A 27,816-nucleotide genomic window follows, 5' to 3' on the forward strand; every position below is an offset into this window, starting at 1 on the left:
CTTGAAATGTTCAAAAATATCTCAGGTGGTTTAGGGGCCCTTTAAAAAAAAAAATGTCGCAGTTTCACCTGAAAGGCGAAGCATCAATTGCGATAGCAAATTTGAAGGGAGCTATACCCAGTAATGATATTGGCCTTATCAGCTGTATAAACTTGGACATGCAGCAGCACCGGCAACACGCAGAACTGTTGTCGACGCCGTCGGCGTTTTGCCCGCGTTCGCTCTAAATGCGTGCGGCGTTGGTGACTGTTGCCGGAGCCTCTGATATAAATAGGCACTTGGTGCCGCAGCTAAACGTCGCCTCCCTTCCCTCCCCCTCCCCCCCTCCCCCACGCCCTCTCGCGCGTCGGAAGAAGGCGCGTTTGCTCTACATATATGGTGATTGTAAAGGAGGAAAGAGACGCCTACTTCTGCAGCCCTTAAGCGAGCACGGCGCAGAACACGCGTTTGTTCTCCGCCGTGCGTTCACTCCCCGTGAAAGCGCGCGCCCCTCGCGCCCTTTCACTCGCACATACAGCGTTCGGCCCGCGGCGACGATTTCATCTCCATTGACGTCATACGGAACCTCACGGCGACGGCGACGCCGACGGCAGAAATCTGCTTTTGAGTGTCCATATAATTGCTATCGCAATAAAAAGTGTAATTTGTGTTGGGCAATTTTTTGCATCCTCAATCGCTAACGCTGGTGCTGGGAAATTGTATGAAATGGTATCGTATCAACGAGGCTCTACTGTATTTGAACAGCCTTGTGGCAACACTGCAGGTTGTCCCAGATGTCATGGACCAAGTTAAAAAAAAACAAAGATTATTCCATGTGGATATGGTTGCTTAGTGGCTATGGTGTTGGGCTGCTAAGCACGAGGTCGCGGGATCGAATCCCGGCCACGGCGGCCGCATTTCGATGGGGGCGAAGTGCGAAAACACCTGTGTACTTAAATTTAGGTGCATGTTAAAGAACCCCAGATGGTCCTAATTTCCGGAATCCCCCACTACGGCGTGCCTCATAATCAGATCGTGGTTCTTGCAAGTAAAACACCATAATTTAATTTTTTATTACATATGGATAGGACCAAGTGCATGTTGTTTAGAGTCACATTCAGAAATGGCCAGTAATTATTTGGTGCCTGATATCCAGGTAGTTCGGATAACATTTTATGGTTGTTTTAATTGCCAAGATGTCAATTAGGGGGTTGTAAAGAAATGTAAAAGATGTCAAAATGGCTTGTTTCTCACAAAGTACACACATGTTTACTTTTTCTGGTGAAGAAAGAAAGGTCTTGAATTAAGAAATTGGCTGCACACTCGTGCACACTGGATAGTAGCTTCATCAGTCAATCTCAGTGGGAAAGCGAACAGTTCATCTCAGGATCGCTGCTCAGAGCAGTGCCTTTCCTTGATTTTGATGAGCATGCAATAATTGACGGGAAGTGTTGGTGCATCATGAAAAGAATGCCGAGTGTTATCATCACTGCTCGGTCCAGTAACAAATGAGCAGCTTGCTTTCCCACTAAGACTGATGACGCTGCTATCCCGAGCGCGCAGGTGTGCAGCTACATTATTTTTCATATTTGTCGTCTTTCCCTCTCCATTGGAAAATGTAAGCATGCATTCTGTACTTTTCTCTAAACATGTCATTTTGATGTCTTATGATTCTCTACAACCCTTAAGACACCTCGACAATTAAAACAACCCATTAAAAGGTTATCTGATTACCGTATTTGCACGATTCTATCACACTTCCAACTGTAATGCGCAGTTATCTAAAAAAAAGTTAACTTAGTGCCCATTCTACCCACACATCAAGTAACGAGAGTCGATACGTACCCTCTTGAAACAACTTTGTGGAACATACAAAGGTACACAGACATGCACGCAGCTGGATCTTAGCGGCTAGTCACTATCGGAGTCCGCCGACACCTTCCTTTTGCTGTCTACGGACCACACAAAGTCATCTTCAGTTCCATATAATGCATTAGAAGTGCCACACGTGCAGCAAACTGGAAAATGGCAACCGCAAACTAAGGCATAAAAAAATTTTATAGGACGTTTGTTTGATGGCACTGTGGCTAGCTACTTTGCATTGAGCTTTTTTAAAAGTAAGAATTGGATTTATTTCTGATATGGAGTTTTTGAAATTTTATTCAAAAAAACTTTTTATTCAAAAAAAGGTGCGCGTTAGAATAGTGAAAATACGGTACGTTTAATTAACTAAGCAATTTTGTGTGCGACATAAGCCTGTGTGTGACGACAGAAACAGTACGACGGTTATCGACAGGGGCATAGCCAGTGGGAGGGGACACGGTCAAGTGCCTGTGGCCCCATTATCGAGGCAGCAATGGGAAAAATTGGCACGCTTCTGCTGTCCTTCGTGCTATGTGACCTGACGTAGCACCACTTGTCTCAAAAGTGCTATAGTAGTTGGTGTTGACACGCGAGAAAAGTGCGTGCAGTTAGGTTGTTTTAGCAATATTCCATACTGGATGGAAGTAATTTTTTAGTACAATGTGCAGCCACACCCAAGAAAGGTAACCCAGAGAAAGGCACAAACTTGCATGGTTACACTTTGTTGACAGGTGCCGGCACAAGACGTACCTTGGCCATGCTGAGGCAAGCTTAGTCCAGCATGCACCGCTCTAACATTCTTTTTATGTATGTGTTTGCATGGATAGATAACGCATTAACCACAAAAAGAATCCACAGTCATACGCAGCACAGTTGCAGCTCAGTGGGAGACCATCCTAAACTGCTTGATGGCATTGCCTGGTTTCAGCAGCGCGCATAGCTCTACGACTTGCTCCTTCAGCAGCCGTTCATACCTTGTGAGGAGGCACCATAAAGCGTAGTGAACAGCAAACATACGTATCGAGACTGCGCGGTGACATGTCACATCCCTTGACATGTGGCATATGATGCGATGCAACTGCTGCATGTCCCGACACCAGGCGGAATAGAACACAACTCCAATGCACAGTTTACACTTATCGATGCTATGCGGTGTTAATCTCATGTCGTGTGACTCCTCCCGCGCTAGGACACCGCAGCAGCCAGAAAGCGCGGGTGTGTCGCAGTGGTAGTATAGACTCCCGTGCAGAGGACCCGGGTTCGATCTTGGCTGGAACTGCGTATTTGTCTCATTCCTGATGATAGCTGCGACGGATAACGGCAGCGGTCAACATCGTCAACTGAAACGGCTATTGGATTGAGCCCATGACAGCTGGCGCTGTAAAAGAAATGGTCCAACAGTTGGAGCATTGGGCTGCTGCCCTGGCAACCAGACAGGCGAGAGGTGCCACCCCACCATCGGGCACTTTTATTATGTTTTTATAGGACAGGCCCGAAGCGAGGAGACACAGGAACCTACCTATTGCAATGTGTGTGGGATGAGCCCAAGAATGCTCTGCATTACAAATAAACAAATAAGTTGTGCTGAAACCATCAACGATGATTGCTCTGTAAGCAAATAGTTGAAAACTATTTCATTTGATAAATTCCTCCCCTCCCCCCCCCCCCCCCCCCCCATTTCTTCTTTCGAAGCCACAGGACAGGTGTAGTTTGTATCTCTTGCGTCTGGCCCGCCATAGTTGTGGCCATTTTTGTCCATGGACTTGCCAGCAGATCGAACTCGGGTCGCAGTCCTTGCTGGCTGGCGATGGCTTCTTCGGGCGACTTTGGGTCAGAATGCTAGTGGCGTCTGCAGCTTTGGGTCCAGATCGCCTAGGATGTCCCAGCACCTCCACCAGTTTGTCGCGAGCGGAAAGGCGAGAGCAAAGGTGAGAGAAGTGCACCTTTACTGAAGCGGCCACAACAACCAACGTCGTTTACGTCGTGTTCTACATCCTCCCAGTCCGAGAGTCGGTGCCTGATCTGATGATGATGGTTATGGAATGAACATTTAAAGCACGTGTGGCAATGGGCGCCCGATCTGATAATGATGATTATGGGATGAACATGTAAAATACACGTGGCAATGTCCATGTCATCAATCAGGTAATCGAGAAATTTGCGGAGTACAATCAGCCTCTCTATATGGCTTTCATAGATTATGAAAAGGCATTTTATTCAGTAGAGATGCCAGCAGTCACAGAGGCATTGCGTAATGAAGGAGTACACGAGGCATACGTGAATATCTTGGCAAATGTCTACAAGGATTCCGCAGCTACCTTGGTTCTCCACAAGAAAAGTAGAAAGTTACCTATCAAGAAAGGGGTCAGGCAAGGAGTAACAATCTCGAATGCTATTCACTGCATGCTTAGAATAAGTATTCAAGCTCTTAAACTGGGAAGGCTTAGAAGTGAGGATCGATGGCGAATACCTCGGCAACCTTCGGTTTGCAGATGACATTGTCCTATTCAGCAACAATGGAGATGAATTACAACAAATGATTGAGGACCTTAATCGAGAAAGTGTAAGAATTGGGTTGAAGATGAATATGCAGAAGACAAAGATAATGTTCAATAGCCTGGTAAGGGAACAAGAATTCAGGATCGCCAGTCAGCCTCTAGAGTCTGTAAAGGAGTACATTTATCTAGGTCAATTACTCACAGGGGACCCTGATAATGAGAAAGAAATTTACAGAAGAATAAAATTGGGTTGGAGTGCATACGGCAGGCATTGCCAAATCCTGACTGGGAGCTTACCACTGTCGTTGAAAAGAAAAGTGTACAATCATTGCATTCTACCAGTGCTAACATATGGAGCAGGAGCTTGGAGGTTAACAAAGAAGCTCGAGAACAAGTTAAGGACCTCACGAAGAGCCATGGAACGAAAAATCTTAGGAGTAACGTTAGGAGACAGGAAGAGAGCGGTATGGATCAGAGAACAAACGGGGATAAACGATATTCTAGTTGACATTAAGCGGAAAAAATAGAGCTGGGCAGGCTATGTGATGCGCAGGATGGATAACCGATGGACCATTAGAGTTACAGAATGGATACCAGAGAAGGGAAGTGCAGTCGAGGACGGCAGAAAACCAGGTGGGATGATGAAATTAGGAAATTCGCAGGCGCAAGTTGGAATACGCTAGCGCAAGACGGGGTAATTGGAGATCGCAGGGAGAGGCCTTCGTCCTGCAGTGGACATAAATATAGGCTGATGACGAGGATGATGATGATGATGTCTTGAAAAAAAAAAACGATTCGTCACAGCCTCGGCATGCATGCTGAAATAAAGTAGCACAGCCAACCAGCGCCTGTTCGACCAATCCAGTCTTCTGAGTCAATTCCAGGCTCCACGGTTGTGCTAGAGAAATTTCACTTTTTCGCTCGTCTCGTGGTCTCTACCAGTTTCCTTGCAACTGTATGCATTCCAAGGACATCTCTTTATAGCAAAACACGAGAGGCCGCGGAGCACCGAGATACGATTTTCGCCTATGCTTAGTCGGTGACCATCACTTGCTGAAACAACCGAAACGACCCGATACTCCTCTGTGAAGCCAGCCGTTGCCGCGCGGTGGAGAGGTGAAGCAGCTCTGTGATGTCGCACCGCACGCCATTGGCGCACCGATGGGGGGGGGGGGGGGGGGGGGGGTTGTAACCGCCCCCTCCCCTGAGGTCGAGTTAACTCCTCCTTTTGTTTAACCACTTTTCTCTCCGTGCGCCTTTGAGTACTGCCACTACGATGTAAGACGCGCAATCGTCTGCACACTGGCCAACTTGCGCAAAAAGCGCATTTTTTGACAATTTCCCGCGAAGAAATTTAAATTAGTGCTGTTTCGATGGTATTGGCAAACTAAGGCAAACTGTCAACCCCCCCTGGCAGAGATCCTGGGTGCGCTACTGCCGCACGCAATCTTGTGAGGTGAAAAGATTCCGATTTTCGCCGGAAAATGAACAAAATGTTGCAGCCCATAACATCGATGTCCTTTTGCGGCGTAACGTGCAGGCAGCTAGAAGGATCCTTTCTGAGGTGCACACGTGTGACGGCAGGCGTCGGCGCGTGAGGGCACAGTCCGGACGGTGTCAGGAAAACAGTTTCGTTATAACGTCGGTGATAAATTCGACGAGCATTTTTGTACATTGCCTTAGCGATACAATTTTTACAGTGATTATGATGGCTACTGCTCAAATACGCAATGTGTTTTAACGCTCAAAGGAATCCTACCAAGGGGATTTAGCGCGCAGCTGTAAAGCGTCCGTTCCTGCGGCGATTGTCGTCGGCGACGTAACCGGCGAACGAGCACAGCGAAAGATGAAAGCGAGCGTGGAGCGCAGCGGGGGGATGAAATACGCGAGGAGGAAAGCGCAGAGGTTGGTGCACTGCAACCAGGAGGCTGGAAAGGGGAGTGCCGGCTGACCAGGGATGTGACCAGCGCGGAAACAAAATGTTGGCGTGGTCTTCAGACTCGCTGCGCATGCGCTACTTCACCGGCGGCGCCGCCGGCGCCAGAGCACGCGCTCCGCGCGAGCCACTCGTTCCCGCGTTCACGCTTTTTTTTTCTGAAAAATAAGCGACGCAACCGGTGGAAATGCTTCGTCTGCCGCTGCTTTAAACGAGCTGCCCGAGAAGAGGCTCAGCGTCGCCGCTGAGAGCAGCCTGTCGTTAAGAATCAAAGTGTGTGCCATAATATATCGCGAATTCAAAACAACTAAACAGGTGCGCTCGGAATTCCGCATTAGGGAGCATCGTATCGTCGGTGAATATTTTACATGCTCAGAATGTCATTGAGAGTGTCTTGTGGCAGTAGTTTTGATAAATACAAATGTTGATCTCTTATGAAAAAAGTGTATCATTTTTAAAGAAAAATGTTTCTCTTTCCAATAGTGCTTTCACACTATTGGGAGGAGCACTAGCACTTTGTTTAGAAGGAGTGTGCAAGCACTGTTTGGGGGTTTAGAAGCACTCTGTTCGAGGGAGTACTAGCACATTTTTGTGGAAAGGAGGTTACTGGAGCTCCCTTTGCGACAGAGTACTAAAGCTTTTTCGTGGGGTGTTACTGTACTCTCTTTCTCTAAAGGAGTTGAAAAGCTCTGAAAAAACGAGCGATATATGGGACTAGCAAATACTCCCTCAAAAGAAACTCCCAGCACTCCTTTTTTATGTGTATCTATTGAACTACTGTAAAATGCATGGGAAGAGGTAAAGAGTGCTTGGCAATAAGCAGGGATGACTTTTTGTACAAAACAGGAAATTGTGTCTATAAAAATATCCAGTTGTTTTTTTCACTCGGAAGAACCTTTTTGTTTCATTCATTTTATTTAACTTCACGGAAGCGTCGTAAATGCCCTACACATTGACTACACTGTGTAACCGAGGCGGGCCTTCTCACTTCTTGCTGATTTCCTCAGATCTTCCTATGGCGTCCTTAATGGCACTGTCAAGGGCTGGACCAAATCCTTCAGCTTCGTTGGGGGCCATGATAAGCGCAGCTGAAAATTGCGAAAGTGAATATTGTGCATCGTTTATGTAATATGTAACGAATGAGACAAAAATTGGCAATCCCATAGAGAATATTTTTTGTTATCGTAAACATTCTTACTGGCGTATCAAAAAAAGCATGGCAGAGTGAGCAATTCACGGATTGGCTTAATAAAAGAACATGCTGAGTCTTGTCAAAACTGACTCTTGGCTGGTAATAAGACAGAAGATCAGCTCGGCAAGACACCACGTCAATTCATTCCATGTACCGTTTGTTAGAGATTATCCTGTGAGTAAAATACAAAAAATGCAAATGGGCTATAATTGTTGAATTTAATTGATCATCAGTCTGCTAACAAGGAAAGTGTCAACCAAGAGTCCAATTTGGCAAGGGGTCCTGCTTCGTCAGGGCGACAGACTTTGCGTAACTGTGCCTTTGCATCCATGTTTTTTTTTGTTCTGACAAATCTTCAAGTCAAGACGTCAGCTGGGATTTCCTTTGATTGTCAATGATATAAAATGTATATCGCGCGCAGGAGCAAGCGCCACTGACAACATTCAGCAAACATATAAAGTTATTTAATACTTCTAGGCCCAATTGATCACTTTCAAGACGTGAAACCAACCTTATTCGAACAAAGTTTTTGCCTATGCTGGATGATTAGTGTGCACAAAAGGCTTGGTGAATCCGGAGAATTCTACACGCGTGGGCATTTTATATTGAATATCGCTACAAAACCAACATGTTCTATGCTTTCCATACATCGGATACCTGGCTAACAATTAGCGTTTAACTTGTGTGTACAGCGAATAATGTAATGCCTGGTGTACCTACATTATGCATTTCGAGATGTTTTGGTTTTGCTCTTTAACACTCAACTTGTTTCTTATAAGAGTGTACAATGTTACTGTTTGTTTTTACTGCAGCGAATTAGTGCACATTACATCTAGATTTCATAATAGGTATGTTTCATGTCCGGTCTATCGTCTTTTTTCACCCAAAATTATTGATAAGTGACATCCGTTCTAAAAGACAGACTTTCTGCACACTTTTATAGTCTGAGCATAATTATCTCAGCAGATTATAATGAAAGGAATTGAAGGCATCAGGGAAGGCAGCAAGTACACCACATGCTGCCTTCCCTGATGACGTCACTCGCTGCCTTCCCAGCGAGTGACGTCGGGGTATTGAGACGACGTTTCTGGCGATATTCAAACAAATAGCGAAAACAAGTACTGTTTACGTTTGGTAGGTAAACTGTTATGAATTATAAATTCACAAACCTCTATACGCCAAAATTCGCAAAGGCGAATAGTGACGACCTTATGTAGTATGAAAACACACCGACAAATGCTTTTCGAGCAATATGCCCAAACTAATCCCAGCAGTATCTATCAGGGAGCAATCGAGCACAAAAGAGTTTAACAGCGCAGCTGTTAAACACTTTTGTGCTCGATTGGCCTAGAATCACCCTCTAGGCCTGCCGTTAGAGGGTGATTCGCGAACAGAAAATGCGGGCCGATCCTGGCGGTAGTGGAGAAAAAGGTCCAAGCGCAATGGCTCATACTCCTGTGAACTAACGAAGCTGAGCCTGGCTAAGTCAAGCTAAGCATGGTTGGGAATACTTAAGCTTAGTCAGTCATCGATAGCCAGTCGATAGCCAATCAATAGCTAATTGATAATTGATGCATAATCAATTATTCCGAAAAATGCTGGGGATGACATGGCAGTGCTTCGTCGTCATCATCAGCCTATATTAAGTCCACTGCAGGACGAAGCTCTCTCCCTGCGATCTCCAATTACCACTGTCTTGTGCTGGCTGATTCTAACTTGTGCCTGCAAATTTCTTTACCTCATCACCCCACCTAGTTTTCTCACGTCCTCGCCTGGGCTTCCCTTCTCTTTGTATCCATTCTGTAACTCTAATGGTCCACCGGTTATCCGTCCTGCGCATCAAATGGCCTGCCCAGCTCCATTTTTTCCTTTCAATGTCAGCTAGAATATAGGCTATCCCTGATTGCTCTCTGATCCACACCGCTCTCTTCAAGTCTCTTAACGTTAGGCCTAATATGTTTCGATTGTTCCATCGCTCTTTATGTGGTTCTTAATTTATTCTCGAGCTACTTTGTTAACCTCCAAGTTTCTGTCCCATATGTTAGCACCGGCAGAATGCAATGACTGTACACATTTCTTTTGAACGACAGTGGTAAGCTCCCAGTAAGGACTTGGCGATGCCTGCCGTATGCACTCCAACCCAATTTTATTCTTCTGTAAGTTTCCTTTTCATGATCAAGGTCTCCTGTGAGTAATTGACCTAGATAAACATACTCCTTTACAAAGTCAAGAGGATGACTGGTGATCCTGATTTCTTGTTCCATTGCCAGGCTATTGAAGATTATTTTTGTCTTCTGCATACTAATCTTCAACCCCACTCTTACACTTTCTCGGTTAAGGTCCTCAATCATTTGTTGTAATTCGTCCGCATTGTTGCTGAATAGGACAATGTGGTCTGCAAACCGAAGGTTGCGAAGATGTTCGCCGTTGATTCTCCATCCTAAGCCTTCCCATTCTAAGAGCTTGAATACTTCTAAACATGCAGTGAATACAATTGGAGAGATTGCGCTTCCTTGCCTGACCCCTTTCTTGACAGGTAAGTTTCTACTCTTCTTGTGGAGAACCAAGGTAGCTGTGGAATCTTTGTAGATGTTTGCCAAGATATTCACGTATGCCTTCCGTACTCTTTGATTACGCAATGCCTCTATGACTGCTGGTATATCTACTGAATCAAATGCCTTCTCATAATCTATGAACGCCATATAGAGATGTTGATTATACTCCTCAGATTTCTCGATTACCTGATTGATGATATGGACATGATTAATCGTAGAATATCCCTTCCTGAAGCCAGTTTGTTCTCTTGGTTGACTGAAGTCAAGTGTTACCCTTATTCTATTGGAAATTATTTTGGTGAATATTTTACACAATGCTGAAAGCAAGCTTATGGGTCTACAATTCTTCAATTCTTTAACGTCTCCCTTTGTATAATGTCGGCGTTCTAACCAGCTTTCTGGTACACTTGAAGTCGTGAGACACAGCATATAAATGGCCGCAAGCTCTTCAAGTATGATATCCCTCCATCTTTGTATAAATCGACTGTTATTACATCTTCTCCAGCAGCTTTTCTGCTGGTCATATCTTGCAAGGCCCTTCTAACTTCATCGCTAGTTATAGAAGGAGCCTCTGTATGCTGCTCATCACTACTGCGAATGAAAGTAGCTTATCTGCTCTGGGAACTCTATAGGTCAGTATATAATTCTTCCGCTACTTTTCATCTCATGTCATAGAAATTGCTGATGATATTTACCCTGGTTATCTTACAGTACATACAGCTTGCCTTGTCCTATGTCAAGTTTTCTTCTCAGTGATTTCATGCTGCGTCCATCTTTTACTGCTCCTCAATCTTTTCCACATTTAACCCATTGCGCCACAAACACATTTGCAGAGAGCTACACAGACGCGCCTTATATATCTAACACTCCTCCGTGTACCCGCGCTCTTGCGCGGGGCGGTGCCGCCGCCTACGAGCAGTAAAGAGAAGTACTGCATTATGACATTAACGCGCACCGACAGTGAACGCTTCGGTGGTCTCAGCACTACGACGCCTCGATGCCAGCATTCGAAGGGACGCTGGCATCAAGAAGCACTACCAACGCCACCTAGGTGGCGTTCACCGTACTCAGCACAGCGGAGCGTGGCCTCCGCAATTAGCTCTGAAAATGTTTCTGAAGTTGATCGCGGAGGCTGCAATTACGACGCGCTGTACGCGCTGATTTGACTCGGTGACGATTCAGTTACGTGCTTTGTCTTGCGCGTTGTATTAGTGTGTCAGTTACGTGCTTCGTCTTTCGCGTTGTGCTAGCGTGTGCAGCGTAGTGCAGCTTCCATATGCACGACGGTTGCTCATGGTCATCGACGTTGGTAGTCGTGATGGAGGAGACGTGCCGCCAGGCGTCAGCGTGGGTGCATCAACGCCTAAGGGCGCTTTTCCTCTTCTTGATCAGTTTTGACAGTTCAGCGAATTCTTTCTGATCTCCTGTGTTTGACACTTTCATGCTTTGTCGTTTCTTATTAGGTCCTTTGTTACTTGGGAGAGGTTACCTATATCTTGCCTTGGTGCCTTACCTCCCACTTCAATTGCTGCTTGAGATCAGCCTAGCTACGGTTTCACTTGATTACCTCAATGTTGTCTTCATCTTGCTGTTCTAAAGCTGTATATGGTAGTGCTTAGCCTAGCCCAAATACGTGGCCAATACCTTGCGATAGCAAATCTATAGCCAATCAATAGCTAATTGATAATTGATCAATAATCAATAAATTGCAGAAAATGCTGGGGATGACTTGGTAATGCTTAGCCCAGCTCAAAAGCCAGGTCTAGCTAGGTGCCCATCAGTTCCGCTGTCTCTTTAGCATTGCGCCTCCAGTGCAGCCACGCAAATTCTTTTCCTTAGTCGCCATTGATCACCATAAAGCAAATGTATAATTAAATTACCTGGAAACCTTCTTACTACTTTCAGGAGCTAAACCTGCTTACGTATTTTATTGAAGGCAGGTGCGTGCTTTCAGTTATGGTAGTTCTTTGAATCGTGATGGTTATAACGGGATCATAAGAACTACAGACTTGTGACGACTTTCCGGAATCGCTGCCCAATTTTATTATTTCATTTGTTTATTTATACAGGTATCCTACATCGCCCGTATAGCACATTATTGTATGAGAGGGTAGTAATGTTTTCAGTGACTTTGTTTCCAAGAGCCGTTGCAATAAGAGTTTTAGCTTTCTGTAATTTATCTAGACACTTTTAAAGATTCACCGCATATGACTTACCCGATGATCCACTCATTTAACACGTTGCCTACATATGACGGTTTTGAATAGTTGCCTAAGAAATATTTAGCAAAGCCACTTCATTCATGTAACTAAGGACACTGAGTAAACTTATGACGCACCTTCGTATTGTGCAATGAAGATCGGGAAAAAACAAAGATTTATTTAAAACTCTCAACGCTCATTATTACGCCTAGAAACGTTAAACTTTTCCCACGCATTAGGCAGAGCAGGACATGATGCGTCGAACCAAGTGCGAGCTCCGTGTGGCAGATAGTTATCTCGGGACAGTGGAACACACAGCGGACAACGGCAGCGTAACGTTTTCGAGAACTTAATTTCGAGAAAGCCATGAATTACCTAGACTTGTATACCTTTGCGTACACACTAGCCAGAATGTTCCCTGAGGTTTGACAGCGCGAACGTAGACAAAGGACGGCGAAAGAGGCCACAACTCATTTTAAATTTCCCAATAGAGCACACTTACGTAGTGGGTTGCACATGTGCGATTTCACACTGACGCTTGCTCATTTCAATGAAACAACACAAAATGCTCGACTCCAGTCATCGTCAAAGAGCGGCCGCATCCTTTCTCGCGCATCTCAAATAGGATAGCTCATTGGTCCATAGGGCTGTTGAAGGCTTGCTTACCGATTTCTTTCTGTTCAATTAATATAAGCCTGGTCTGGTCATGTGCGGGCCTAGCAATAACTGTTGTGTCATTAAAGACACTACAGTTATTGCAGTGTAGACACTACTGCACTATAGTAGTGTCATTAAAGACAGAGCCCTTCTGAACTTTTTGGTGGATCTTGAAGGTGCAACAGAAGGGACACCTTCCGGTGTGCCCCTTCCGGTTGAGACACCTTCCCGTTCAGTGTGCAGTTGTACCCCCCTCTTTAATGGCACTACAATTATTGCTCCTAGGGAAATTTGCTGCAACGCGTACGGAACTATATTGTTTGCACAATCGTTGGTGACTTTTAACACGTAGTTTCAGAAATATACCTCAGTAGCGGAGAGCTTTAACACAGAAACTTCACAGTGAAGGAAAAAGAATATCTAAGAGCTGCAATCTGCCAGATAGTAGGCAGTTTTCAACTAGGCATTCTAACTATCCTGAAAAGGAAAAATTGTCATCCACCCGAATGTAGGCCGAAGCTACAAAGGAAACCCACGTGGGTTTCTCAGAAAGAACGCTTCGCAATTGTGGAAAACTTCGTCCTGGTCCTGGATTCGAACCCTGGACCAACGACTTTCCGAGGCCGTCGTTCTACCATGTCAGTTAACCAGGAGGCTAGCAGATCGCAGCGCGAGGGCGAATTAAACGACAACTCATTCATTAATCGACAACTTTACTTGTAGATTAATTTGCCAGCGCACTGCGACCTGCTAGCCTCCTGGTTAACTGACATGGTAGAACGACCTACGAGGAAAGTCGTTGGTCCCGGGTTAGAATCCCGGACCAGGACGAATTTTTCCTCGACAGCAAATCGTCCTTTCTGAGAAACCCGTCGGGCTTCCTTTGTGGCTTCGGGCTAAATTCCGGTGGATGACAATTTTTTTCTTTTTTGGGGAGAAAGAGGGGAAATGCGGGCCGCACGTATTTAATTCGAGGAATTGAAGTTATCCACGCTAAATTTTGATGTATTATTTGTTGGCCGTTGACAAGTTTCCCTGTTGCGGGAGTATTTGCAAGCACTGCCCAGTCTTACCCATTAAGACCGCCATCACCACAAGGAAGTACTTTCCAAGAAAGGCGTCCATGGTCTCGACTGCAAATGAATGCATGGGAAAATTATCTAGAGAGGCCAGGATATTTTGATATCTTGCGCATGCGAAAATAGAAAATTGCATCAGTGTTCCAATCTGCTTTTTTATTGAAGCTAAAAAATAAAGCTAATAAGTAAAATAAAGGCACACGTTCGTAAACACTTCGGCGGATCGTGGGGTCAAAGTGTAGTGCTGCTGCTGCAAAGAAGATGTGAAAATCTTAGCCTGCGGGAAGAAATGCAGCTTACTAAATTGAAAATTTGGCCACAATCTGACGACGATATGCCAACTAAACAACATTTGAGAAGCATTTCACAAGAATACTAAATATAACCTGCCAGGAGCACATACAGGCAGCGCGAGATTAACTGAAGTTCCTACAACATATAGAATAAAACAGCATATAAAATACACATTTGGGGCTGCACATGTAGGCACATTATTTACGAGTTTTACTTTCTTTGATGGACTTGTTTTAGTCGTTTCTTGAAAACACATTTAAGAGAGTTCTTAAATGTCGTATAACTTTTCGTTTATACATGTAGATATTGCACATGTTTACCCACACTGTCCTACCCGAAAACCAAATTAAAACATCGAACGGCAATTACACTGTAAGAGCGGGATGAAAATGTGGGTGTGCAAGGTATCTTTATTTTACCCCACACTATATCCAAACATGCGGAAGAGGGACGCGAAACAAGGAATCTGCCGAAGCTTTGATTTTGTTTTCTATACCCACGACGGTTCGTGTATAGGTGTGAATAGTCCACATGACAAACATTATTTCGATCTATACATCCTGACCACACTTCCACAATCTGGGACTTGCGGACACGGTGCAGCCGCTAATCTTCCTGGCAGGCATAACTAAATATTGGACAAGATCTCATGGAAGTCCGCGGACCTTCTTAAACAGCGCTGTGGTTGTATAGCAAGTATGGTTCTGCGGTGTGAGACCGTGCGACAACGCGTGATGTGTGCCAACAAAGGAGAACCATTAGAATATTTCCTTTTCTTCTTAGAAGCTCCTTATTTTTTATGTATCCTCTGCACTCCCTATCTCAACCCTTATTCATACAATACACTCTTTAACCGTATTTGTCCACATGTTCTTTCCGGTGCCACAAAGCAGTGATGAAGTTACGGTGGCCATGGCGAATGCACTTTATCTACGGCATTTATAATATATTTTTTGTCTTTTTATTTGGTATGCACCAATAAACAATCTCAGCGGCGGCAGGCCTATAGTACCGGAACATGCCTGATATAATCTGACAATGCGCGCACGATAATGATTCCCTTGAAGTACTTCGATAAACTATCAATGAATATTTGAATTCTAGATGGACCACTATAGACATAGTAAATGTACACGTAGTGCTTGCTATATGCTAATTGTGATTTTTCCGGTGACAGTGCCGTCGCATCTAATTTTCAGATGCGAGTACCACACGCTCCTTCCCCAAACAATAAAATATACACTGAACTTTTCCGCTCTGTCCCGAATAGTCAGTCACAAAATGTAGGCGATAAATAGAGTGACAATGTAAACGTCTGCTTTATATTGATGAAGATAGATATCATACCTCGATTTTTTGTGCATAATCAAACACGCAACTATTTTAAAACTCTTTACAATAGCATCTGCTAGAAGCTACCATGAACAAAGTGAAGATACCACTTTTGTTGTGCACAGCGAATATGCTTACCGTTTATTTTTTTCCGTGAAGGAGCACAGTGAAGTCAGCAACGGAGCGCTGTTCTGAACGAAGAAGAACCGCGGTGCGCCTTTTATAGAGGACCAAACGTTTGCACCCATCTAAAGAAATGACAGCTGGGGGAAAGCGGGGGCCGCAGATCAAGCTACAGAAATTTGACGACTTAATGTGTACCTAATTATCCTCATTTTCTATATCATAGCTTCAGGAAAGTGCCAATTACTTTTTTAGCTTACGTCCATCAAAAAAGACAAGGTAGGCCGAAATAGACGGGACTACGATTGAACCTGCATGGCAGATAAATTTTTCTACTTCACTGGAACGTATGTACAGAGGTAATTACCACGGGAAAGTTCATTGTACATAATCTGCTCTGTTTTCCTCTGCAGAGGACTGCCATCACCAAAACGTCACGCAAGCATAGAAATTTGTTTGTTACATTTAATGTGAGAGATGGAAGAAATCTGACACAGCAAAAGAATAAATAACATTTGTTTAGGCTAACTTACAGAATGGTCAGAGCAGGATTGGACGTTAGCTGAAATGCAGAAAATGCAAGAAGAACCGCGGTCCGCATTTTAGAGAGAAATAAAAAAAAACAGCAGAACTAAGAGCAGTAATTTGACAACGGTATGCGGGAATGATTGTCCTCATTTTTCAGATGACAGCTTAATGACGGCGAATTTCTTTTCCCAGCGGACGTGTCGCATAAATGACAGGAAGGCCGAAATAGACGAGACTGCCATTTCAACGCTACGGCTGACAAAATTGTCTGCTTGACGGAAATGCATGTACAGACGTAATGAAAGTTGTCAATATCACTGTCAACAATCTACTCTGTCTTCTTCTGCAGAGGACTGCCATCACGTCAACCTCATACCAGGAAAGGAAAGTTTGAACTTCATAATAAGAGAATCAAAAGAATTCTGACACTGTAGCTTAGTAGAAAACATTTGTAAACGCTAGCTTTCACAATAATCAGCACAGCATTGGACGTTAGTTCAAACGCATCAAATCCAAGGTAGGATTGTAGATTATTACAGAAAACATCGCCAAAACAGGAAAGAGATTCCCGATGCAACGTACATCTTGAAATGTATGGGGAGCGAAGCATTAGTGAAGCGGTTAAATGAATATTATACAAGAAACGTCGACGTGTTAATTGTATTCATGTTTAACCAGGAAGTTGTAATCTCATGCAATCTCCATGATTAAGCACCTCAAAGGTAACAGTATGAATAAGGTTAAATTGTTATATTTATGCACTACGCCACTCGCAAACTGCCAAAATACAAATAAATCAGAGAGATGTACAGCGTGATATTGTAGCACTCTTCGACGAAACGCACTAAACAAACTGGTTTATTTTGGGCGTACTTGTGCCCGCAAACTCAAGACTAAAACCCTTTCACACATTTTTCAAGCAGAGTTAACTGGAGCCCATTCAGCAGTCCACCACGCCTCTATACACCGAACCCAATTTCACGCGCCCCGTTGGCCAGGAGCCACGCTGTGACTTCTCATTGGGCGGGGGACACGGGCGCTGTCCCGTGCGGGTGCACGAGACACGCGCTATCTCGTCATGCGCGAGGTGTTGCTGGCGCTGTTCTAATGGCGGTGCGATGAGACGCTTGAAGGATACCTCGCTATAGTGCTCGTAATAGGCATGTGGAGAGACCTCTGCGGCATTAATATGTCCACACAACGATGTCACCAGGACCAATAGAATTCGTGACGCTTGTAGTGAAAATAATGGTGATGAACAGACCGCATGGTAAGACACTCATAATGCAGTCACTGAAACAGTCATTTAAGGCATATAAGGTGCCAAATTCCGTCCTGTACCCCCGTGCATATGCTCAATCAATAAGAACTTCCACTATAACATTTTCTAAGGGACACAGCCCACTATTCCTTCCAGAAATTATTTACAGAAAGTTTCTTCCTTCCAGAAAGTATTAAACTTCTTCTGTACAATTCACTGTTCTTATCATACATCAACTATTGCAATCGTGTCTGGGGCACTACAACGCTTTCTAATATCAATACACTGCATAGAATGCAGAAAAAGGCCGTACGTTGTATCCTAGACGTTCATTACTTAACGCCAACTAGTCCTCTATTTGAAAAGCTGAATTTGCTACCTATGCCCAACATTTGCGAAAACATGTTAATACGAAGCTATACGACCAGTATTAAAAAAAACAACGACACCCTAAAACGTATATCTAACTTGGTACCAAAACATAAAACGGTCAATACAAGGAGCTCGGAAATGTGGGAATTAATGAGGCCTAGACCAAATTATACCTATCAAATGGTACGTTTTAGACTACCTTACCATTTAAACAAGGCAAACATAACATAATGCTTTATTTTTTATGCTAGTATAAAGATGTATCTAAATGCAAGTGTGTATGCAAACGTTCTTTCTTTGATGCGGTGTATTCCCTGTATAATAATTATCTTTGTTTTGCCTTTGTACTATGTATATCAAGACCTTATATATTAAGGTGCATAAACTATAACATATTTTGTGTCCCATAAGAGCTTTTATAAAGGTTTTGTATAAAGCTAGTGTATATAGTGTTGCATGTTGTGACTGTTGTTAAGTTTCTGTTTATTGTTTTTTGTGATGTATTTTGCAAGCACTAGCTGTACTTCTGAAAAATACTCAATATGTATGTCATATGATTTGCTTTATGTGCTTTATTTCCTCATGGTAATCCTAATAATGGCTTCACAGTTATTAGCGTGGACATTCTCTTTTTCTATTTTCTTGTGTTAGACTGTGTTTAGCCTTTGTTGTTTTGTTGCTGAAAACGGGGCCATGGACCTCGTCAAGCCTTGCTGGCTTTTTGTCCACGGTCCTCAACATCTGCTGTATGTTGGAATAAATTTTAATTTGATTTGAAATTTGATATAAACCCCTGTTTTTTAAATTTGTTTTATGTTCTCGATAAAACAGAAAGAGGCAAGTTGCGTAGATTACAAGATTTATCTTAATACTAACGTGACTAGACACAAGGAAAAACGCTTGAATTCAAGTAAAACAAGGACCATCGCAAGATTTTGGGGTTTCGTTTTGTGCCTCTCTTTACTGCGCATCAGTTTCTATGAAGAAAAGGAACGCTCAGCGTTACAGGCACGCATATTTGTATCTTTGGAACGTCTGAAAACCCCGTTTAGAATTGCAAAACATTCGGCAGTCGGAACCTTTGACAGTTTGTGCAGTACTGAAAACCCGGGAGTTTTGACCGAGGCACATTAAAGTTTCAAACTAATTGTGTTAGCAACAGGTTCACTGTGGAGGCGGCGAGCCCTTCCTGAACGTTCAAAATAAGCTGAAACTTGCGGGTCAGAGTTGCGCCCGAGCATTCAAATTTCTCTGTGATGTTGATTGTTGCGAAAACGTCTGTACTGTCTGGATAAAAATGTGAAGTGGTACGCTAAGCCACCTTGAAGTGTATCGCCGCGTAGAGCAATTGAACTCTTCTCACAGCCGTTGTTGATAACTACCTTTACACAGGCAAAGTGTTTGGGAAAATAACCAGCTGCTTAGAGCAAAGTTCCCCAGCTAGTATAATGGTGAAAAGTATAACAAGACAACGGGCTTTATTACTTCTTATTATTACGGAAACGAATAACAACTTATTACGCCGACAAATTACTCCTCACTTGAAATTCCCATTTCGTTACTTTTGGGAAGCTCTTTCAGCTTTAGATAAACCCCGCGTACTTTGTAAGCAGAATTTTGCGGCTCCCATAAAACACGTGGATATCTTGACATATAATGAAACTCGTATAAATTTATGAAATTTTCGGTGAGCACTTTTTTTTACGAGCCAATCTATGTTGCAATTTTAACTCTCGGCGCAAGACGCGCATTTCTGTTTCTGAAGTGTCTCGAACGTTATTGCCGCTTCTACGTTGTCTGTTTTCACCGAACCTTGTGCAACCTCATTTTACGCGAGGTGCAAACTGTGTAGTACTTTCTGGAAACCGTGCGGACACAAGCGATTACGCTGGTACCTTCCACGAGTCACGTATCAATGCCGACGTGCTTGACTTGGAGATCAGGTTTTGGACGATTTCCGAGTGTTCTCGCTGCCGTCGCTGTGCTGAGTGTTACGTACTTGTTTTGCTGGGCACAGGTTTTCCCGATGAATAGTTGAAGTCGAAACTTAGTTTTGACTTTGCGTCTTTTTTCATCGTCACTACAACGTGAAAATATCGTGAGATCGACACACTCATGTGTACATTCACTCACACTCATTTCAAAGGCGCAAGTGTCAGCGTGAGTAGGCGTGAGTGTGAACTGGATTCAGTTACATTGAGTGTGAGTAGACGGGAGAATGAACGAGAGTGAGATCAGAGCCTAAAAGGAGTAATGGTGAGTTAGTATGCGTGATTGCTCGCTTACAATGCCGACCTATGCCTGCCTCTGATCAGTGTAGTCATGAAATATAGTAATTCACTTTGGGATCTCCGTAGCACCTGTCAGCAGTTGTCTCAAGGCATTTTTAAAGCTTTACCATATCATTGTTTTCTTTCCTGCGGACAATTTCATTCGTACATCCATCGATAGAGCGCATATTTAAATATACCTATGATTGTTGAGTGAGTATCGTCGCTAAATGCTACGTGGCACGAAATGGCACGTCATCAATGCCGCAGAAATGTTACTTTTCTATGTAAATGTGGAAAACACACCAAGAATATGGATAATGAACGAAACGAAAAGAAACATTTTCCCCAGAAATAGGGGGGAAACACCAGGCATAAAACTAGAAGTGAGCTTTACCTCAAAGCACTTATGACTTTAACTGAAATTTTTACTCGCAGCTCTCATCATATATGACCCATTGTGTACATTTCATTTGTTTTACGTCAGCTTTGTGACACCAGTGCAGCCCGAGATCTTGTATCGGTCTGTCTCCTCTGACCGCCATTTCCAGATGTAGATGTAGACTGGCACGTTCCCACTCTGGGGGACTGGCCAAGAAGCGTGTAGGTCAAAGAAAAGTGTTACAGAAGATGAGAAAATTTTACAATAAGTAAGTTAGATTCGAAAGGTAAAGATTGGAGAGCCTACGTAATTTTATGAGAATAAAAAAGTTATATGAGAACCATGAAAATAATGCAGTTCAAGTTTAGTTTGGTTTGAAGAAATGGAAGCTTAAAATTTTGAATTTTCGAGTATAAATCTGATTGATCCCAAAAGAAAACCTTGGATGTGAGTGCTAACCTTCCCGTCGCTGTGCCGAAGAGTAGAGGCACCCAATGATAGGAAAATTTGAACAGTTAAATCGGCTAAAGAAGGCGGAGCAAGAAGACGGAGCAGTTTTTCTAAGGTTTGTTTTCTGAAGTTACTAAATTGTATACTAGAAATTAAAGAAATGTTATATGGTCTCATCTTCCTTACACATAGGACAAATCGGTGAGGGTTCCAGACCAGTCCTGTCTAAACAGAAATTTAAAGGAGGTATGTGACTGCGTAGTCTACTAATAGCTACTCCAATTCTTCTCGTTTGACATAGGTTACATTTCCAGGGGCACAAAGAGTGTTTGACATCCCAGGAATTTGTTATAGATGGCATTTTTGAATAGAAACGATTTTCGTGCCAAGCTTCTTCTTCGTCCTGCGTTCCTGCTTTAAACCAAGAAATGCAGCTTGCTGCGTGTCGTTTAGTGTTGGCTGAAAACAACTAGCCTGAAACTTCGTGCTGAATACTGAAACTTAGCAAAAAAGCAATGTTTCTGGTATGTTGCCTGTATGCAACACTCGTCAATAAAGGGTTCTTGGCAACACTTCAGCTAGCTATTACATAGTTACTCCAAACTTCAACATTTTTACACGATGATGCGAGAGCAATTTGATGGGCTTGCAGTTAATTTTTAAACTTCTTCAGCGAAACCACTTGAACAATGTCGTAAGCGAAAGCGTGGCTAATTGAAGTGTACACAGACTTCTAATCTGTGTATCAGTATCCTCCTCCGTCCACAATAAAGAACGTGTTCTGTTACGAGGAAAATAGGACTGTCATAAGGTTTTCACATTTTGATAGTGGGGCTTAAGTGAACGACGCTTTTTTTATGGCGAGTAGGGATATCTCCCTCAACTGTTCATGTCTGGATCAGTAATATATACGGTGACAATATAAAGAGAGGATGAACATTCCGTAATGTAACGTCGTCGAAACCGTGTCAGTTTTGACATATCGCCCTGCCCCGAGTAGACCTAGTCATTCAAATAACAGCTGTAAATTTTGCTTGTCTTTAGTTTCTTTATCCCACACATTTACTTTTGAGCGGCGTTTACTAACCTTGGTGACGGGCGTCTCTGTAGGATTGTTTGTTTTACAGCACAGGCTATATTGCAGCATAGAAACCCACGTTAAGCGAACAGGGCGTACATAACTGTTCGTGGCCCAGAATAGAAGCACCTTCTTCAATAATCCTAGTTCCTTTGATGGTACCCTGCAAACCTCTGATATGCTCGGCAACTCAATGACAGATCTAAATTCCGCCATCAGCTCTTTCCCATAAGGGTCATCTAATGTGCACATACCAATGCTGGCGAAATCATGTTAAAAAAACGATAAAATTCAGATGGCCTGAATCAAAGCAGTTGTAGTGACTATCATAATCAAATAATCAAATATACATAATTGATTGCCACTGTCAAACTGCAATGGCAGATTTAGCGCATCAATATACCGGGTGTTTAGGCCAACACTTTCAAATTTTTTAAAGGTTACCCGTGGCAGATAGCGCAAGTCTAGTACAATAGCTGGCCTACTCGAAGAGGCGGATATTACTTGCACAAAACATTCAAATGCATAATCAACTAATTAACACACAATCACTAATTAGGTTTTAAACCTAATTACCTTATGGCCCATATTGCAATTTACAAATTCTAGCCGTGGAGTTCGCAAGGCGGATCCACTTGGAACAAATTCTCAGAATGACACCAGTTTCGAGATATTAATTCCCGAACTTTGCGGAGAAATGCACTGTCGTTCCCGCTAATTTCTGAAGAAAACGTAATTTTTATCAAATGAAGTACATAAGGTAACTGGAACGCCAATGCATTTGTCCGCAAAGTTCGGGAATTAATATCTCGAAACTGGTGTCATCCCGAGAATTCGTTCCAAGCGGATCCGCCTTGCGAACTCCACGGCTACAATTTCTAAATCACAATATGAGCCATAAGGTAATTAGTTAAAAATCTAATTAGTGATTTTTTGTTAATTAGTCGAATATAATTTCCATTCATTGTGCAAGTTTTGTCCACCTCTTCGATTATACCAGCTCATGAACTAGAATTGCGTTATCTGCCACAGGCAACCTTTAAAAAGTTTTGAAGGTGCTCGCTGAAATTCTGTATAATGTATTATTTTTTACTCTAAATAGTTGGAATCTTCATTGGCATTGTTTACTTCTTAGACTGTGTGACGTCAAACTTTTAGTGGCTGCAATTACTCTTTTCTTTAAGTTTACTAAATATTTTTACGAGGTTCATCGTGCATTTCTTGTCATAAAGGTCGTACATGCTGATTCATTTTAGCTTAGAAAAGAAATCTACCCCAAGTTACTCAAATGACTGAATTCTTTCAGTTTCGTCATCGCATGTTATCTGCGTTTCATGTGGTGTGCTAGTCAGTCAAAAAGGTTATGCACTTGGGTTGCCTGAGAATAATTTCAGACAGTCACACTTGACTCTCCTCATGCATTCGTAGTAAGTAACCTTTAAAATTAATTACATCGTTATTTCTTGTATATGATGCAGTCGTCAATAAGCAGTGGTATATCAGAAGCTTATTCCCAACGTTGTTACTATAAACTTATAACGTAAAGAGCTCAACACAAGCCCTTGCGCTCGCCCGGAATTTCGAGAGTGCCGGTGTGTACCTGCTCTAAAATCCTTAACGTTTTGTTATTGGTTAGACAAAAAACTCTTTGGTTAACCTGTTGTACTATCTTAGCAGTGACAGGAACGAGGGAAGGGAGTCTAGATAGGTGTCGTCCTATAATGTGGCAGCTGAGTGTGGCTGCCGCTGTGGCGGAAATTTCTATGGGAGAAAGCGCTACTCCCGGGGCGGGGGCACGCTCTGCGGGCGCTTTTCCGCCACCACCGCACTCGGCAGGTCTCCGCAGGCCTCGACAGCAAAGCAGCACCACCAGATGGCGTTCGCCTCCGCGCATCCGCGGCAGCGGCGGCGCCGGCCGTGCGGCGAATACAAAAAGAGAACCAGAGAGCTCGCCTCCGAGCATAGCGTTCGCCGCAAGCGTTTCCCGGTAAAGATTACGGTTGCATAAGCTGCAGTTGTCGGCAAGCGTGAGAAGCAGTCAGGGATCCTTTAATGCTATCGCGTTCTACTCTTAAAGGCGAAGCTTAAGCGCCTCCCAAGTTTTAAAGGGAAGTTTTTTTTGCCTGTCATCCCATGGTTTCACCTTGTCTGTCTATCTGTCTCTCGGTCAATGGGTAAAGTTTCGACGAGTAGATTGATCCTCACTCTTCAAAAGAAAGAATAAAAAGAAAGGCGTCCGTAGTTACGGGATTCCAGACAAGGCCCCTCGACTCAGCAGCTCGATGGTATATTAGACCACAACAGCCCTTTTTCCCCTTCCTATGTAGTATTTACTGCATCTTGTATAATGCCCAGTAAGCCCAACTAACCCAATTAACAGTCTCGATCATGTATAATACTATATGCGAGAAACGTGCAAGTACGTGGGTGGGTGGGATAACTTTATTGTAAGGTCCTGCTGGCTACGGGGCGGCTACTCCCACGTTGGGACCGGGTGTTTTAGCTCCCTGGTCGCATCGTGGGCTCGCTGGACGACCCAGAGCTGTTCCGCCAGGTCCGTGCTGCGTAGTGCTTCTTGTAGCCTGGCGGAGTCTTGATTCTTATTTGCGTAGGACCAACAAATCTCATATTGATTGCCCATAGGAGCTATAAATCACGATGTGCACACCATGCATTACAGAAAAACTACAAGGATGTTTGCACTTAGAGGCGTGGCGACGAAAGGGTATCAAGAGTCCGGTTGAAACTGTCTGAGGTCATCTATGTCCTTTGGTTGACCAATCACTGTAACATGCTGAAATTTCGACAAAGCAATGAGCTCAGTGTTTCGCTCTATAATTCGCGTCTTCCATATGGCTAGCCATGCTGTACAGTTAGGAAAAACACATCAAATGGAACGCCTTCATCCGGGGTGCAATCAGGTATCTGTTGGTATGATGTACAAAAAAAGTATTTCTTACGAGTCCTTTGAAGCGCATCCCAAAATAATATTGCATCTTTACAACTTTGAGGAAATGCTCTATAGTTTCAGGTCCATCACAAAGGCGACAATTCCCAGTAGATAAAAAATGCGATTTTTTAATGCAGCCAAGCTTTATGTAGCCATTGTGCAAGTTAAAGAAAAAAATTGGTTTTACACACGCGGACTTGCGCAGCTTGCGGACTCGCTGAAGTACGTCATATCAATAAAGTTCCCACCTCCCTTTCACCGTTCTACATTCTCTGGTCTGCCAGGGCTTAGACAACAATCACACGTGTGCTTCTCTCGTGCCAACACCAGCTTTCACGTGGTCGCCACGTGTTATGATGATGATTTGCATACTATCGAACTGGTCAAGAAGCAGGCGGCACATTGTTGTTGTTGTTCCTCGGTGACCTGGCTCAACCCACTCTTGTAAATATGGCGCCAATGCCAACTAGATCTTTGAACTGGTCACTGCGTGTTGATGAAGATTAGGGTTTTGATACCGTGGTACATATCCCAACGGCCGATTGGCAAAGAAGAGGAGGAGCAGGAGATCTTAATGAAGAGAAAGAAGGAGAGGTCGGCCTGGAAAGCGTGTCTCTAGCCTGCTACTCCTCACAGGGACAAGGGGGAAGTGTGAGATACAGGGAGAGGTAGGTGGCAGCTAGTGAGCTACTACGTGCACGTTGTCCAATATGAGGTTGTGCGCTTTAGACCCACTATACGCAGCAGTAATCTTGTCCACACAAAACGTCACCGGGCAAACACACTCCGCACTGTCTTCACGCCTCAAAAGACCTGTTTTCACAGGTCCTAGAGACAACCGTCTAAGCCAGTCTCACGTAGAAAGTTCAAGAGTGATTTTATGGTGTCCGCGTGTTGATTATGTTGATGATTTGCATTACTATGGCACATACCCACAATGAGGGATGGGCCAAGCAGCCAAAAAAGTTTAAATTTGATCTTTTTCTAACGAACCAGAAGCCATTGACAATTTCTTTCTTTTCTTGCCACCGCTTCTGCCCCCTCCGCAGAATGCTTATCATATTTCTGACTGGTAATCTTGGTTTAGCACTTACAACACCAAACATATTTTACTTTGGTGCCTGTAAATTAGGTACAAGCCACGGGTCTGTTATTACTGGTGTGCTTAAGTTCATTGGAGCATCTGGAAGATTACGTTGCTAAGGTACCGACCGTGTTGCACATTATTGTTTCTTTATGTTTATGAATGAGGAGTCTTAAAATTTGGGCTATTATTTAGTTTGCGTAATGCTTCGCCTTGACCGGTTGCCTTTTACCACTTTTGGTAATGCGTTTGGTGTACGTTTCAATGAATCCTGTGAGGCCAATTCCCCTTGTGTGTTCGAGCCATGTTCTGAGGCAACCACTAGCTCTTTGAGGCTATCGCCGCCATGTTCATAATGATTATATTTATGACACACACCAACTACAAGGGTGCGGCGAAGAAGCTGTCGGTAAATTTAAAATAATTAAGAATAAATGTAATACGTAGGGTAGACAACTGATGGACCATTAGAATTACAGAATGGGTGCCAAGAGAAGAGAAGCGCAGTCTAGGACGGCAGAAAACTAGGTGGGGGGATGAAGTTAGGAAATCTGCAGGCGCAAGTTGGAATCAGCTAGCGCAAGACGGAGATAATTGGATATCGCAGGGAGAGGCCTTCGTCCTGCAGTGGACATAAACTAGGCTGATGATGATGATGACGATGATAATGAATAAATGAATAAATACAAGCCAATTAAAAGAGTTAACACTTTGCATAGCACGGGTGCGGGAGAGCACATGCACGTGCCAATTTCCTTTACGCGAAAATAAGCAATGACGTGAGTAAATTTGTAGTATTTTCTTTGCCGCCTCCCGAAAGCTTCGCTTCGCGCAGATTCCAAGAGGGACCTTGTAACTGCATATTAATTTTCAGCTTCATTTCACTTTGAAAGATACGCAGAGTGTCGCCTTTCCGTTACCTACCACGTGGGGCCACTCTCCGCGCCGTTTGCCCGACCAGCCCGTCTCGTCGCGATCGGGGTCGCCGCCGCCTGGTCGAAGCGGCGAGAGTGGTTTTGCACGGGTGCTTCTTTGAATGCACGGTAGCATCAAGCAAGTATGTCTAATGTATCCTACCAAAAAAGGGTTAGATTGTAAAAATATTGTAAGCAAAGCAGTTCCATACCCCTGACACACGGGCGAACTAAAGTCCTTTGAAGTAAGCGTCTTTAGTTTGCGCTGAAGGACCCCTTACGAGAAGGAGCCTCGCCGATGACAGACCGTACGGCGTGGTCTTCTTTATATGGTTTTAGTAAGCGCCGTAGTAAAACACAAGGCGCTGCATGCTTAATCTGAAACTGACAAAACGTTAAAGAAATTAAAATTGTGCATCTGGTCATTGCAAAACAAGCAAGAAGAAAGCATAAAAAAAGAAAGCGAAAAGCATAAAACACGTGTGGCAGCATTATACATTGAAGCTCGATTTAACGAAGTGATGACCACGCTAGAATTTTTACGTTAAATCGGGAAGTTCGTAAAATCGAGAAAGAGATTCCTCGTTCCTTCGAAATCTAAAATAGTTAACGCAGCGGCACCCAAAAGCTACCGGGGCTTTGTATTTTCCGCTGACCCACGCCTGCGTTGGTGAAACGTCTGCGAGAGCGGCCTGAAATGCTTGTGCAATGTGCGATGCAAGCCAAGCATCGGTCACATGAAGCTATGACAGGCTGCCGATATGCAAAAACGCGGAGAACGAATGCAGTGATTGTGCGAGCAGGCCAAGCCAGAATGT

General features: G+C 43.7%; 1 long non-coding RNA gene across 1 annotated transcript; it reads right to left on the reverse strand.

Annotated features, from left to right (window-relative positions):
- Positions 1-7,178: 7,178 nt before the first annotated feature.
- Positions 7,179-16,005, reverse strand: LOC125940798 (uncharacterized). Its single transcript, XR_007464005.1, has 3 exons — positions 15,725-16,005; positions 13,955-14,014; positions 7,179-7,364 (listed from the first exon to the last, which is right to left on the reverse strand). It is a non-coding gene; the product is annotated as an uncharacterized LOC125940798 (long non-coding RNA).
- Positions 16,006-27,816: the final 11,811 nt, after the last annotated feature.

The sequence above is a fragment of the Dermacentor silvarum genome, chromosome 10 (assembly GCF_013339745.2).
Source record: "Dermacentor silvarum isolate Dsil-2018 chromosome 10, BIME_Dsil_1.4, whole genome shotgun sequence".
Taxonomy (NCBI): domain Eukaryota; kingdom Metazoa; phylum Arthropoda; class Arachnida; order Ixodida; family Ixodidae; genus Dermacentor; species Dermacentor silvarum.